Source organism: Garra rufa, chromosome 7 (assembly GCF_049309525.1).
Source record: "Garra rufa chromosome 7, GarRuf1.0, whole genome shotgun sequence".
Taxonomy (NCBI): Eukaryota; Metazoa; Chordata; class Actinopteri; order Cypriniformes; family Cyprinidae; genus Garra; species Garra rufa.
Genome location: NC_133367.1, coordinates 13,843,847 through 13,858,851, shown reverse-complemented (window position 1 = coordinate 13,858,851; position 15,005 = coordinate 13,843,847). Strand labels below are relative to the sequence as shown.

General features: G+C 38.9%; 1 long non-coding RNA gene across 1 annotated transcript; it reads left to right on the top strand.

Moving 5' to 3' along the window:
- The first annotated feature begins 269 nt into the window (after positions 1-269).
- LOC141338467 (uncharacterized) lies at positions 270-3,491 on the top strand. Its single transcript, XR_012355856.1, has 4 exons — positions 270-799; positions 943-1,023; positions 1,833-1,921; positions 2,701-3,491. It is a non-coding gene; the product is annotated as an uncharacterized lncRNA (long non-coding RNA).
- The last annotated feature ends 11,514 nt before the right edge of the window (positions 3,492-15,005 follow it).

The window sequence follows — 15,005 nt, the reverse complement described above, 5'->3', positions numbered from 1 at the left end:
TTCTGTTCGTGAACAGTTGTATTTCATTCATTATCTGACTATGCATCCGTGCATTTAATTGCCATTGGCTCGTGTGATAGTAATATGGATCTTAGTAGTATTTTTAGTGATACTAGACAATAATAATTGATACCCGCACGTCGGTGTAATTTACTTCCGGGGAAAGATATGATCAGTCAAATGAAATACAATAAATGTACAAATAAATATTAGAAAATTAAAAAACGATCGGAAATGCGTCCAATTTTCTATTACTATTATTTCACTGTAAACCCCACTGTTGTCATTAATAAAGAGATTAAGTTAATATAACTTGACATTACTTAAAATACCAAGTTTTGGCATCAAAACTTAAACAGGTGTGGTTAACTTACTCATTTGGCAGCAAAAAACTTTTTAATTGATATTTTAAGTTATCTGAACTCAACATTTTAATTAATTTGAAAGATTCACAATGTCTATTTAAAATGATTGGTCGCACTTGAAATTCTGCTTTGACAACCGCGCTGATTGGTCGATATAAGTTATATGACACAAGGCGGTATTTTTTCTCGTCATGCTGAATTTTGCTGAAGAACCAGCAGGACAGACGCACTAGCAGAAACCATCTGACACAAGAAAGACAAAAGTTAAATCAGTAAGTAGAGATTTAAACGCTCATATACATTTTTTTTAATTGATTTACACGTTATTCCAATGCTATTTTTTGTTTTGCTCCAGTAGCAGCACAAGTAAGCTGGCGGTAAAGCAGGCGGGAAGAAAGCCGTCGTGAAAGATTCATTAGAGTGAAGTTACACAGGTAGGTTAATGGTAAAATATAAGTGTAAATTTTGCTTGGTTCCGTTTTATTTTTGGAGTATTTTGTACTTATAAATATGCCGGAGTTTCTAAATTTCTATAAGAACATTTGAATTTCCCGCTTAACTTTTTTTCCTCCCCCAGCGGCACTTGCAGGCAGGCGGTCGTGAAGCAGGCAGGGACAGGGATGGAGTCGGTCGTGACGAAGGCCCATGGATTACGCTGGTAAGTTAATGTTTAACACGCCTGTACGTTGTGACTTGCTTAATTTATTAATGTTTCTTTGATGTTGTGTTTTTAAAAGCGAGAATGAGAACTTGCGCTGTTGTGTATGCGCTTATGAGGGAACAGAACATGGACATGTACCGTTAAAGTTCGCTTTTACCTCAAGGTGCGCGCATAAACGGTCAAATGCACGCAAAAATATTTCAAAATGAGGCGCTCGCTTGGTGATTATTCACGTAAACCCTTGTCAGTTATGTCTTAAATGGTCATAAACAGTTGAGAATGAAAATACGTTTGTAACAGTATATTGCATCCGTGTGGCTATTAATGCAGGTTTACTAAAGGTTTCATGAGGAGAACAATGCGAAGCTAAAAATTAACGAAATTGTGACACATTTACAGAGATAGGCCTATGTTTTTAATTAATAATTCTGTTCATGTAATGTGTTCTTGGTGCATAATATTAATTATTCGTTTTTAATAGATTTTTTAAAATGTATTCAATCCTATCTGCATTTTGTTTTTAATCAAGTTACCATTAGCAGAGCTGTGACTGTTTTACATGTCCCTGTGAGCGATTTGTTGACTTTTTACTGTCGGGAAAGACGTGCAAAAATGTTGTAACAACGTTAACTTAACGTAGTTGGATCAGGTGTGTTTAATTAGGATTTCATCTAAACTCTGCAGGGCTCTGTCCCTCCAAGAATTGACACCCCTGATTTAAATGCTGTTATGAATTTCATTAAAAAAAAGTAGTAATAGCCAGTGGTTTGATTTAATATAATTGTTTTTTTGTTTTCACACATAAGTTGTCAGAGCCGACTGAGGACCGAACTCTTGTGCTCCAAGGACCACCTCTTGTGTTTGGAGATGTTTGGGGATTTCTTCGACATGTTTGGTAAGTATTCCATGTAGAAAATAATGTCAAAAAGACAAGCACACATTAGATCACTCACACTCATTATATAAATTTGAATCTAAAGTGTTATTTCACTCAAAAATTAGAATTTTGTCAGTAGTTACCCTCGTGTCATTCCATATTCGTAAGACTTCTGTTCCTCTTTGGAACACAAATGAAGATTTTTAAAATAATTTTCAAGAGTTTTCCATTTCTCCATAGAGGGACAAGAAAAGGTAAGAAAGACATGTGGTTCCAGTGATTTAACCTCAATTTTATTAAACAACGCACATGCTTAGGTTTGCATGAAACAAACTATAAAAACTATTAAAAATACAGATCCCCAATGCATGTTCACGAGAGCATCACAGTGCATGTGTTTTGTGTTCACGCAAGATCTGAAATCTGAACAGGCCTTGAATAATTTTATTTTGTAAGTGGTAAATTACATGTTTTTGCACTAAACACTCGCGCTGCTTCATAAAATTGAGTTTAAACCACTGAAGTCTCATGGATTTTTTTTCTAGACCTTGAAAATGTTACATTGGATCTCTGGAGAAACAGAAATCTCTTGGGTTTCCTTAAAAAAAATCTTAATTTTTGTTTGGAAGAAGAACAAAGGTGTTAGGGGTGTGGAATGACATGAGAGTGAGCAATGACAGAATTTGCATTTTTGGGTGAACTGTTCCTTAAGATTAAGTTGCACTGTTTGAAATCTACATGAGCTTGCATGCATGTGAATTAACTTTAATTTGATAATGTTTTTTCATCTTTAATAGATGTCTGATGATCACAGCTCAAATCTTGCTGTTGTCAGTGGGGATTGTAATAGTTCAAGATGGGACTACTCTTCAGCCTCTCAACTCTTGGAAAAGTGGTGATGGACAATCTAAGTGACCTTCCTGAATCAATGTGCCTTCTGTTTGGACAAATTTATGTTACAGGTTTTGTGCTTTTCTTGTCAGCTGAGAAAAAAAATGAAAATGACCTTTACATTGGAAATTAAAAACATGTTTATGTTAACAGTCAGTAAGACTTTCACCAACAGAGAAGAAACACCTTCTTTTTTTTTTTTTTTGTATAACACACACTCCAAGGAACTGGTATATCTCAAATTTGTCTTGTAAAAATGTGAAAAAATAAATAAATAATAGGTTTACATTTAAAACAGTTAACTGTTAAAAAAAATGCTTATGTTGTTGTTCATGTCTTTTAAAAATGTAAGCTTACTATTAAAAATTAGCTGTTTTGTTTAAAAATGTGATATTAAATGTGAGTTTACAGTCAAAAATAGGAGTTTACTGTTAAAAAATGTGAATGTACTTTAAAAAATGTAAGCTCATGATGCTGTTGTTCATGTCTTTCTGGAAATGTGAGCTTACTGTTAAAATTAAAAATTAGCTATTTTGTTGTACATATGTCTTTTAAAAATATGACAGTGTGGGCTTACAGACAAAAATATGAGTTTACTGTTAAAAAAGGAGCTCATGATTTTGTTCATGAATTTTATAAATGTGAGCTTACTGTTATAAGTAATGTAAATGCAGTATAAGCCTAATAAAGTGGTTGATGTGGAAAATTTTTTTTATAAATCATTAAAACAAGTTATTTAATACAAGTAGAATATATATATTTATATATAAGCTGAAAATTTAGGAAGTTTAGTCTGTTAGCCCTTTTAAGTTATCTGTACTTAAACATTTAAGTTAATTCAATGAAGAGACCACATTCGTTCAACTCAATAAATCGAGTTGTCATTTTCCCATTACTCAAACGAACTGAGGGAATCACTTTCCTCAAATCATTTGAGTAGTCTGAACTTATTAGGGTTTACAGTGTTGATGACAACAATACATTTGGAAAACAAAATACAGCCATTTCTGCTTTTTTTTCTTTTAAACAAAAAACCAAGCTGCACCCTTTTTTAAATGTCATCTTTCATTCCGAAACTGAATAATGAATGAACGGAAAAGTACACGGACCAATTTTGGCTCGATTTTTCGTTTTTTTTTTTTTTTTTTTGGTTCACGGGTAGAAAACGGCTAAAATTGCAGTTCTGTGGGTCACCTGGACCACAATTGTAAACCACTGCCTTTATGAGCACCCCCTATGCTCCTGGTCTTTTTTAATCATGTTTAGAAAATATTTGAGTTGGCCTGAATTTGACCGATTTAAAAACTCTCCCCTATTTCTAAATCATACACAACCATATCACTTTGCTGTGTTTCCCACAGGATTTGTTTGAGGCTGGACCTTGGTCTGTCTGGGGGATCTGGGAGCATGGCCTAGTTTAAGATATTTTGTACTACATTGTAAACTTAAATTTGTCTATCTGGTGCACTTTGTATTAAGAGCGCCAACCCATGTTCAGTGTGGAAATTTATCAAAGAAAAAAGTCAATGCAAGTGACGTATCCCTCATTTTGGTTATTGTAGACTTTTTGTGAATAGGTTTTAAGCTAAATCTCCTAGCTAGGACATCTTATAGTAAGATAAATTCTCTGTGAATATGGCCACAGATTCTGCCTTTCCTCTAGAAGCTGGAGAATCACTTAAGATTTCAAAAGGAAGATTCACAGTGTTATACAAATGTATCCAAATTGTCTATAAAATTAATTGTTTAAATATTTTTATTTGTTTATATTTTATGTAAATTCAAGGGAAAGGTGAAAAATGAGAAGGCCTGGGAATGACTGAGGAAGGCAGCTGTGAGGAAAAGGAAGTAATCATCAGATGCATTGTTTATTACAAGGTGTGTTTTCACTTAAATGCAGTAATGTACACTGCTGGTCAAATTTATGTGATCAAAGCTGAATTTTCAGCATCAATACTCCAGTTGTAAGTGTTCAAAATCATTCTAATATGCTGTGCTGAAATACAGTTGTGTTGCCCAATATTTTTGTGTACCCTACAGTTCAAAAGGTTGGAGTCACTTAAGGTTTTTTTTTTCCTCTTTATGAAGACCTTAATAGCAAGGATACATTAAACTGATCTGAAGTGGTAGTAAAGACATTTATAATATTACAAAAGATTTTTAAAAAAGGTTTCAAACCTTAACTATGTATTCATAAAATAATCCTTAAACAAAATCACCGTTTACACAGAAATATTAAGTAGCACAACTGTTTTTAACATTAATAAAGCATCAAATCATATGAGAATCTCATATTCTTGAGCATCAAATCATATGAGAATGATCGTGTGAAACTGAAGACTGGAGTAAAGGCTACTGAAAAATTCAGCTTTGTCTCAAAGGAAAGAAATACATTTTAAAGTGTATTGGAAAAACAACAGAAAACATTTTATATTAAAATATTTAACAGTATTATTGTTTTGTATTGTAAGTTAAATATAAATATAGCCTTGGTGTGCAGAAGAGACTTCTATCGAAAAACATTAAAAAAACTGAAAGACCGCAGATTTTGACTGGTTGTGTGTACATACAGTAGCAACATTAACAAAGTGATTCTCCCTTTCAGCTGCCAGAGAAGGATATTGACAGTACGGCCTCAGGATAGCGAAGAGGAGGAAAAACACCTTTGACATAATTTTCTCATACATTTGCCATGTGTTATATTAAAAACAACAAACCTGACTACAATAATATGGTTAATTTTATTAAAAGTTTCCAGTTTGCAAAGAATCTGGAGTCTGTGACACTGCACTAGAGGTACTCTTTGCTGAATAAGACCAAGTGCTGAGCAGGAACCTTATTCTTTAGCAAAACACCTCATCAACTCTCCCAGAGTAGATCAAAAGTGAAGTGCCACCCTCCTGTCCTTCCCTCAGAAGAGCCTACCTTCTGCTGCTGTGGTAAGAAAGACACTTTTCTTTTTCTCTCACAAATGTCCATAACCTAAATTCTCAGCAAAGAGTCTTCTCTTCAGCTGGGGACAGAGATCTCATATTTTTCTAAAAAAGTCAACAGGCTCATTTTCTGTGTGTTTTTTGGGTGGGCCTAATACAGGGGAGATGTAATCTCTACCTTGTTATATTAACAAGTCTTTACTGTTTATTAATGTTGCCATTTTCTTTATTTCTGTTATCTTCTGAGAAGCTCAAGAACTATGGTCCTTTGGTAATTGTAATATTGTTTAGGTTTTGCTTCTGATAGTGAAGCAGTATTAAAGCCACCAATATCACCACCAGATATTTGTAGCAGGTGTTTCATACACAGGACACTCAGAAAACAAATTCACTTAAAGTAATACAGAATCTTTGTATCAGTATTTTTGTACCAAATTAAGGGAGTTGTGTTAATAAGAGTACTGATAATTATTACTATACTATACCCCCCTTAACTGTCACCGTCCCACCTGTGGGACGCTTGGCGCTCTTTTTTCCATTGTCCTTTTTCTCTATCAAATCTTTTAGTAGCCATCATAAATTATATATCACTGGAAAGCTTAGAAGCTCAAGATTCATCCTACGAAAACCATTTTGAAATCGGACATTGCCTTACCATGGAACTTGTAATTTAATATCGTTTGGCGGTCTCCTCCCCCTTAGCGGTGTCATAATACAAAATGCATTACGGTGTTTTAGAATCACAACTTGTTACAATCTTGACAAAAAACATATCATTGGAAAGGTCTGAGTCTCAGGATAGCATATTTGCTGGTTATTTTGTGATAGAATGAAAATTTTCAGAAAAATTTAGACTTTTGTGACAGAAAAGTGCATAAAAAAATATATGGCATTTGTATGGCACCCGGTGGCTGTTTGTGGTATAACGTCTAAACAAACTTTCACAGGAACCTCAATTTTTTTCATATCAACTTCAAATTTGGAACACAGCTTATTTAGATGTGAGGCTTCGATTTTATATCAAATTTAGGATAAAACCTGTTATGTAAAATATGTATTTTATATAAAATATAATAAAAAGTGTACAGTGCATTTTATTTACAGTAAATTTAAACTTCAATAATTTGTTGATACTTTATTTTTTTTTGAAAAAAATCCACTTCTGAAATAATCTGCTGATTGTCTTCTTTAAAAAGAGACCAACCTTAGATCTGTATTCCAAAGTGTTCCTGAATTAAAAGAATTGAAATTTGGATAGTGCACTTTCATGCCTATTTAAAAAATGGGGGTGACAGTTAAGGGGTTAATGAAATATTTAATCTTTTTCAATAAAAGTAAAACATTTGAATCAGTGGTTGTATTATTCATTGATTATGATGTACTTATGTATTGATGTGTTCAATTATCTGTGCTCATGACTTGGCAACGCTATACATGGTTAAATAATAGGTGTCATGTTTAAAATGCAATGGCTTAGTATTTGTAGAAAATAACACTGAATAAATGGTGATTTAATAAATGAATGCCCTGTGTTTTTTGCTAATTTTCTGTTGGAAATTAATGATTTTGTATTGGTCTGCATGTATGCAGTGAATATATTCACACAATTTTTTTATAACAATTAAAAAACACAAAAATTTAGTGTTTTGTTTTTTACAGCAGAAAATGTTTATGAGTTTGTCATTATATACTGATTTCAAGGTGGTAGGAGCACATCCTCGGACAGGACTAAAGGTGAGAAGTAAATATTAAAAATACAGGGAACGTGCTAGTTTGGTCGTTAGGACGTACTTGCCACGTCCTAGCAATGTAATGGTGCGTTCACACCAGATGCGAATGGCGCGTTAAGCGCGAGTGATTTACATGTTAACGGTGCATTCACACTGGCACATAGCGAGCGGGGCGAAGCGAGCGTTTTCAATTCATTCATGTGGAAGTTGAGCGTAAACGGTCGTGTGGTGCATTTTGGGATTGGAAGCGTTGAGAGCGGCTGAGAGCGTCAAAAGGTTGGGCATTCCTCAACTTTATGCAAATTTCGAGCGCAAAACACCGGCGACAACCAATCGGTGTGAGAAGTTGGCAAGGAAAGACTATGACGCGGGTTTCCGAAACTGGTGAATTACTGAGCTGAAATCACATATTATCGAAAAAGTCACGCAAAAGTAAATGTACTTTGCATGTTGTTATTATACGCTACAGTTTCGTTTGTTTTTCAGATGCGTAACGGTGCATTCACACTACAGCGTCAAATTTGCGCTCAGTGTCGCTGGCAACGCTACAACGCCACTGCTTTGGGGTGTGTCAAATTTAGAGCAGAGCACGCCTCTGAAAAACAATGTTTACACCCTGTTTGCGCTTCATTTGTCTTTTTTAATGGCGGTTCACAAAAATAAACTGTAGCATATAATGAAAACATGCACAGTACATTTACTTTTCAATACTATGTGATTTCAGCTCAGTAATCCACCATTTCGGTAACACGCGTCATAGTTGCCTTGCCTACTTCTCACAGCGATTGGTTGTCGCCCAGCGTTTTGCGCTCAAGATTTGCATAAAGTTGAGGAATGCCCAACCTTTTGACGCTCTCAGCTGCTCTCAACGCTTTCTCCGCGCCGCTTCCAATCCCAAAATGCACCACGCGACCGTTTACGCGCAACTTCCATATGAATGAATTGAAAACGCACGCTTCGCCCCGCTCGCTACGTGCCAGTGTGAACGCACCGTTACGGTGCGTTCACACTACAGCGTCAAATCCACGCTCAGTGCCGCTAGCAACGCTACAACGCCACTGCTTTGGGGAGTGTCTAATTTAGGGCTGAGCACACCTCTGAAAAACAATGTTCACACCCTATTTATGTTCCATTGTCTTCTTTCAAGGCGGTTCGAAAACTAAACTGTAGCATATAATGAAAACATGCAAAGTACATTTACTTTTGCTTGACTTTTTCAATAATATGTGATTTCAGCTCAGTAATCCACAAGTTTCAGAAACACGCGTCATAATCTTGCCTTGCCTACTCTTCACAGCGATTGGTTGTCGCCGGCGTTTTGCGCTCGAAATTTGCATAAAGTTGAGGAATGCCCAACCTTTTGACGCTCTCAGCCGCTCTCAACGCTTTCTCCGCAACGCTTCCAATCCCAAAATGCACCACGCGACCGTTTACGCTCAACTTCCACATGAATGAATTGAAAACGCTCGCTTCGCCCCGCTCGCTTCGTGCCAGTGTGAACGCACCGTTAGTCAATGCAAAGACGCGATAGACCTTCCTGCAGCGCGAATGACGCGATACGCGCGAATGGAGCGTTTGAGTCAGTCCTCGCTGCAGCCTGTAGCGCGATGACGTAGCTGGATCAGGTCCAATACGTACTGGACATTGTAACGCGCATGTGCGGTGGTTTGTTTTGCTGATATTTCAATATAACAGTCACAGGAGTGAAAACAGCTTGATCTGACAGCTATGATGAGTTTGTATGTTGAATCTAATGTTTAATGTTTTTTTCCCCCATATATGTACATGCCCTGCTGACACTGGGTTCTGCTTCAATTTGCTGATCAATGTAGATCACTGTAGAAAAATTAGTATAGCCATTAAAGAAGGAACTCTTACCAATCAAAATATCATTAAGCACATTCTTTTTTTTTCTTTTTTTTTTGGACATTTGACAATATTTTTTTTTTGTACTGTTATTATTTTTCCATTTGCCTTGAAAGTGTAGGTATTTCAAGTATTTTACATACCTTATTGTATTGTAACTTTAGGATTAAAATGACATATTTTTTAAATTACATAAAATGACAAATTTTTGCTTCCACTCAACAATAAATATGTTAAATTAAAAAGCTCTAAAGTTATGCAATTTAAAACTTTAACATTTTAACATTTTGCATGTGTGTAGAGAGCATCACATCACAACTTAAGCATCACATTTGCATTTGTGTAAATTATTATTCATCAATTATTACTTACTAATATTCATCTGTCACAAGGACGGTCTGAGACGAGTGGATCCATTCACAGCATTTATTAGATAAGACAAAACAAAACAAACACACAGGGGCAGGCAGAAATCGTAGTCAAAACACAGGCAGAAAGGTCGGGGCTGGCAGCGAGAATCAAACACGGGAGGGAGTCCAGGAATCAAACACGGGAAAACAAACATGGGAAGAAACGCTCAGAAATGCAGCCGGGGCAATACAAGACTTTCGCGAAGAAGCTGAGTGTGAGAGTGGCTTAAATGCAGTCCTAGAAATGAGGTGCAGGTGTGAGTGGTAATCAGTGCAGTGAGAAACAAGGAGCAGGTGAATGCAGTGATTAGTGCAGTGGCTTGTGGGGAATGAAGTCCGTGACAGAGCCCCCCCCACCCCCTTCCCCCAAGGAGCAGCTTCCAGACGCTCTAACCACATAATGAAACCGGAGGGTGGTGGAGCGGAGGCGGAACAGGGGGAGGGATGGAGGGCCAAGTCCATGTGGGGATAATGGAGCTATGGACTGAGGCGGGACCGGTGGAGGGAGAAGCCATGGTGGAGGAAGGGTTGGCTCCTCCATGGGGCCGACCGACAGAGGTGGAGCCCGAGGCGGAACCGGTCGATGGTCCTGGGCGACACAGAGGATCCGGAGGGCCAAGGTGGAACCCGAGGCTCTGGCGACCAAGGCGGAGACGGAGGTCCGGAAGTACACGGCGGAGCCGGAGCGACAGAGGATCGAGGCTGTGCCTGCGGGAGGGAGGAGGTCCACAGAGCCGGTAGGACGGAGCGACGAGGCGCAGCCGGAGGCGCAGCCGGAGGAATAGAGTCTAGAGGCGAAGGTGGGGCGACGACCGACTAGGGCGGAGCCGGAGGGACGATGGAGCCTGGTGGAGCTGGTGGACCGACGGCCGACAGCGGAGACGAGGGAGCAGAGAGCCGGGGTGGAGCCGCAGGGTCGGAGAGCCGAGGTGGAGTCCAGGACTCTGAGGCTGGAGGCGATGGTGAGGGATCCTCCAGCCAGGACACCGATGGAGACTGGCAGACCCACGGCAACTCCTCTGCACCGAAGGTGGGTTGAAGATGAGCCGAGGGACTGTCAGGAGACAGAGGTGGTGGGACTGGAGCAGTAGGGAGGGTGGGTGGGAAATTAGACAGTCCATACATGGCCTCCGTGGCCAGAACAGGGCAGACAGGAATCTCAGGAAGGCTGGGCGGAACCAGCATAGGCTCTGGACGACTGGACGGAACCAGCGGAGGCTCTGGAAGGCTGGGCGGAACCAGCGGAGGCTCTGGAAGGCTGGGCGGAACCAGCGGAGGCTCTGGAAGGCTGGGCGGAACCAGCGGAGGCTCTGGAAGGCTGGGCGGAACCAGCAGAGACTTTGGGAGGCCGGGCGGAACCAGCAGAGACTCTGGGAGGCCTTGCGGCACCATCGGAGACTCTGGGAGGCCGGGCGGCACCAGCGGAGACTCCGGGAGGCCGGGCGGCACCAGCGGAGACTCTGGGAGGCCGGGCGGCACCAGCTGAGACTCTGGGAGGCCGGGCGGCACCAGCGGAGACTCTGGCGTGGCAGCCATCTTGCGTAGTGGCTCTGAGCTGGAGTTTACTGTGGGAACATTGTTGTCCTCTTCTTTGATTCCCACAGTAAAAGGAGAGCCACTCATTTGCAGAGCAATGTCAATGTAAATTTGTAAAGTCCAGTTAGGTGCAAACATGGGCATGAGTGAAGCCAATGGCTCTAAGAGTCCTCCACGGAAGAAAATCGTCAGGCATGCCTCATCCATAGTAGACTGATTTGCCAATTCAATAAAGTCCATTGCATACTCCTCAACAGACTGCTCACCTTGTTTGAGACGCATGATCTGTACTGTTGAATTCATGCTGGAACCGGATGACACCATACTAGCTGCTGGATCCTTGTAGTGGTGAAGTCTTTTGTCACAGGGACGGTCTGAGATGAGCGGATCCATTCGCAGCATTTATTAGATAAGACAAAACAAAACAAACACACAGGGGCAGGCAGAAATCGTAGTCAAAACACAGGCAGAAAGGTCGGGGCTGGCAGCGAGAATCAAACACGGGAGGGAGTCCAGGAATCAAACACGGGAAAACAAACACGGGAAGAAACGCTCAGAAATGCAGCCGGGGTAATACAAGACTTCGCGAAGAAGCTGAGTGTGAGAGTGGCTTAAATGCAGTCCTAGAAATGAGGTGCAGGTGTGAGTGGTAATTAGTGCAGTGAGAAACAAGGAGCAGGTGAATGCAGTGATTAGTGCAGTGGCTTGTGGGGAATGAAGTCCATGATGTGTAGTGCAAGAGTTTATGATGACAGGACGACTCAATTCGTGACATCATCACTGCTAGTACTGTACAGGTTAGAATATCATCAATACAATATTGTCCCTTTAAACCAGCGCATTCATATTATATTCAGAGATCGCTACTGCGCATGTGTCTATGACGTCGGTAAAACAAACCACCGTGCACGCGCCTAACTACGTCCATTATCAAAAAAGATGAAATTAATGAATATTTCATCATTAACCTTCTATTACTATCTGCAAAAGTTCATATTCACCGCTGCAAATTCACTCAACAAAATCCTTTATTTATTATTTTTTTAAAAAGAGGTTTAACAGTATATCCAAACTATTTCATAATCCAAAAATCTTAAGGCTTCTAAAACTATCAATTTCATTTTCATCTTTTTAATTTATATTGTTTAAGGTTTTGTTTTGTATTTATTTTTTTATTTAATTATATACATGTATAATGCTGACATTTTTGTACTTTTGTGCTTTGTACATTGGCAAAAAAAAAAAAAAAAAAAATGTCCAGTACGTATTGGACCTGATCCAACTACGTCATCGCGCTACAGCCTGCAGCGAGGACCTCTTGAAAATTTGCGCCGCGTTAACCAATCAGAAGCTTGCTCTAGTAGTGACGGAGGCAGAAATCCGAAACAACAATGGAGGACAAAATCACCGTTGCTGTCTGGTTACTCGGAGCTGTTCCATACATCTTTGTACTTTTATAGAAACAGGAATAAAAAGGATCTTGCTTGGAAGAAAGTGAGTGAGGAGGTCGGACAATCTGGTAAGTTTAAAAAAAACGCTCTTTACTCAATTTGACCTATACATATTGAGACTACAAGCAAACTAAAGCTGGCAAATTGAGCTCATTCACTTATTTTACAACTACTTTCCCGCTGACGAGTGGCAGAAGCCCCTCCCATGATGCGAATTCGCCTCTGTTGTGAAGTGAATGTCACGCGCGAATGAAGCGAATTTCACGCGTGAATGAAGCGAGTAAACTCAAAATGTTCAAGCGTCCAACTACGTGCCAATAGCGCGATTTATTCACGCAAGTCGCGTCTGGTGTGAACGCCCCATAACACTATAACGTCGCTACGACGAATATGGGAATCACAAAGTTACGTCGCTGGTACGTTATTTGGTACGTCGCTGTGACCAATGTGGTCCTTTATATTCACGTCCTCACAACGTGCCAGTTTGGTCGTTAGGACATATTCGCCATGTTCCAGCGACGTACAAAATAACTTCGCTACGACGAATATGGGAATCACAAAGTTACGTCGCTGGTACGTTATTTGGAACGTCACTGTGACCAATGTGGTCCTTTATATTCACGTCCTCACGACGTGCCAGTTTGGTTGTTAGGACGTACTCGCCATGTTCCAGCGACGTACAAAATAACTTCGCTACGACGAATATGGGAATCACAAAGTTACGTCGCTGGTACGTTATTTGGAACGTCGCTGCGACCAATGTGGTCCTTTATATTCACGTCCTCACGACGTGCCAGTTTGGTCGTTGAGACGTACTCACCACGGTCCAGCGACATACAAAATAACGTCGCTACGACGAATATGGGTATCACATAGTTACGTCGTTGGAACGTTATTTGGTACGTCGCTGCAACGAATATGGTCCGGTGTTGTGAGAAATTGAGTCCGCCCTGGAATCGGGTCCCCTTTAGGATCCCGGCGGTAATGCCTGATCAAAAATGTTTTATATTTTATAAAAAGCAACATACATATAATACATATAATATAATGATGTAATTAAACTATAAAAAGTAATTTATTACCTTATAAATGTGTAATTATCCACAATAATTTATTTATGAAAAAAAAAAATTATTTAAATGCTATAACACTATAACGTCTGATAAATAATGCATGAGTAAATACATTTTTAAGTGGTTTTAATTAATATCTTGCCTCAGCATTGCTTCTGTATATATTCTTTCAGTTAGGAGACGAAATTAAAGATGAATAAATGCTAATTTATTTATAATATATCCATTGTATTTATGTTAAATATATCTATTCATTATAACACATTTTTACTATATAAAATATAACGTGATTTTGCAGGAATTGTAATCAGGCGCTAAAAATAATACCCATTAGAAGTCAATTGAACCAATAAGATCACTCTGGGTCCTAATGGAGACCCGATTCCGGGTGGGGACTGGATTTCTCATGACACCCGTCCAGTAACGTCGTCACGACGTAATTGTGTTAGCTGGGAAACGACTTCAAAATTCGTTTTCCACATGTGGGCGGTCACAAGACGCCCCTTTACGCCGATTGGTCAACCAAATCTGGACCGGTGACGCCATTCATTGTTCAACAAAATAAAAGACCATTATTTATTTATTTTCATTCTTTTGCAGTCTTCAAAAACAACAAACATACAAGTGCAATAATTTTAATTACATCAAAATATAATACAATATAACTAAAAATATTATAATGATAAAATTGAAAAAGCAATAAGAAAATCACATGTACATATGTGTACAAATTATTCAAACAAAAAGCATTTTAAGCTTTCAAATAATTTAAAGCTTGTGTCGCGTTGTTTATTGTAAGATGTAAACATATGATATATATATTTTTTCAACAAAATTATGGCTTTCTTCTGTTCAACTCGTTTCACAGAAATATTTATACAATATATTTACATTTATGTACCAAGAGTGGAGAATTTAAATAAATATAAATAAAAAATATATTGGTATATGTATTACCTACAGGCACCTATATATTTTTCTTATTTATCAAAAGTTCACGTTGCGCTCTTGTGCTCCTGCCTCCGCTAGGGTCGTGTCAATCATCTGGATCAGTGCGCTGTTGCTCATGATGTAGGCCTATATGAAGCAGACGATTGTCTGTTGTCCCGCTGAACTACCTTGGTATTATTTCTATAAAAATTATTTTCACATAATATTTTAAGAATAAATGACGGTGGGGCGGTGGGCAAGTAATTTAATCGTTAAATGGCC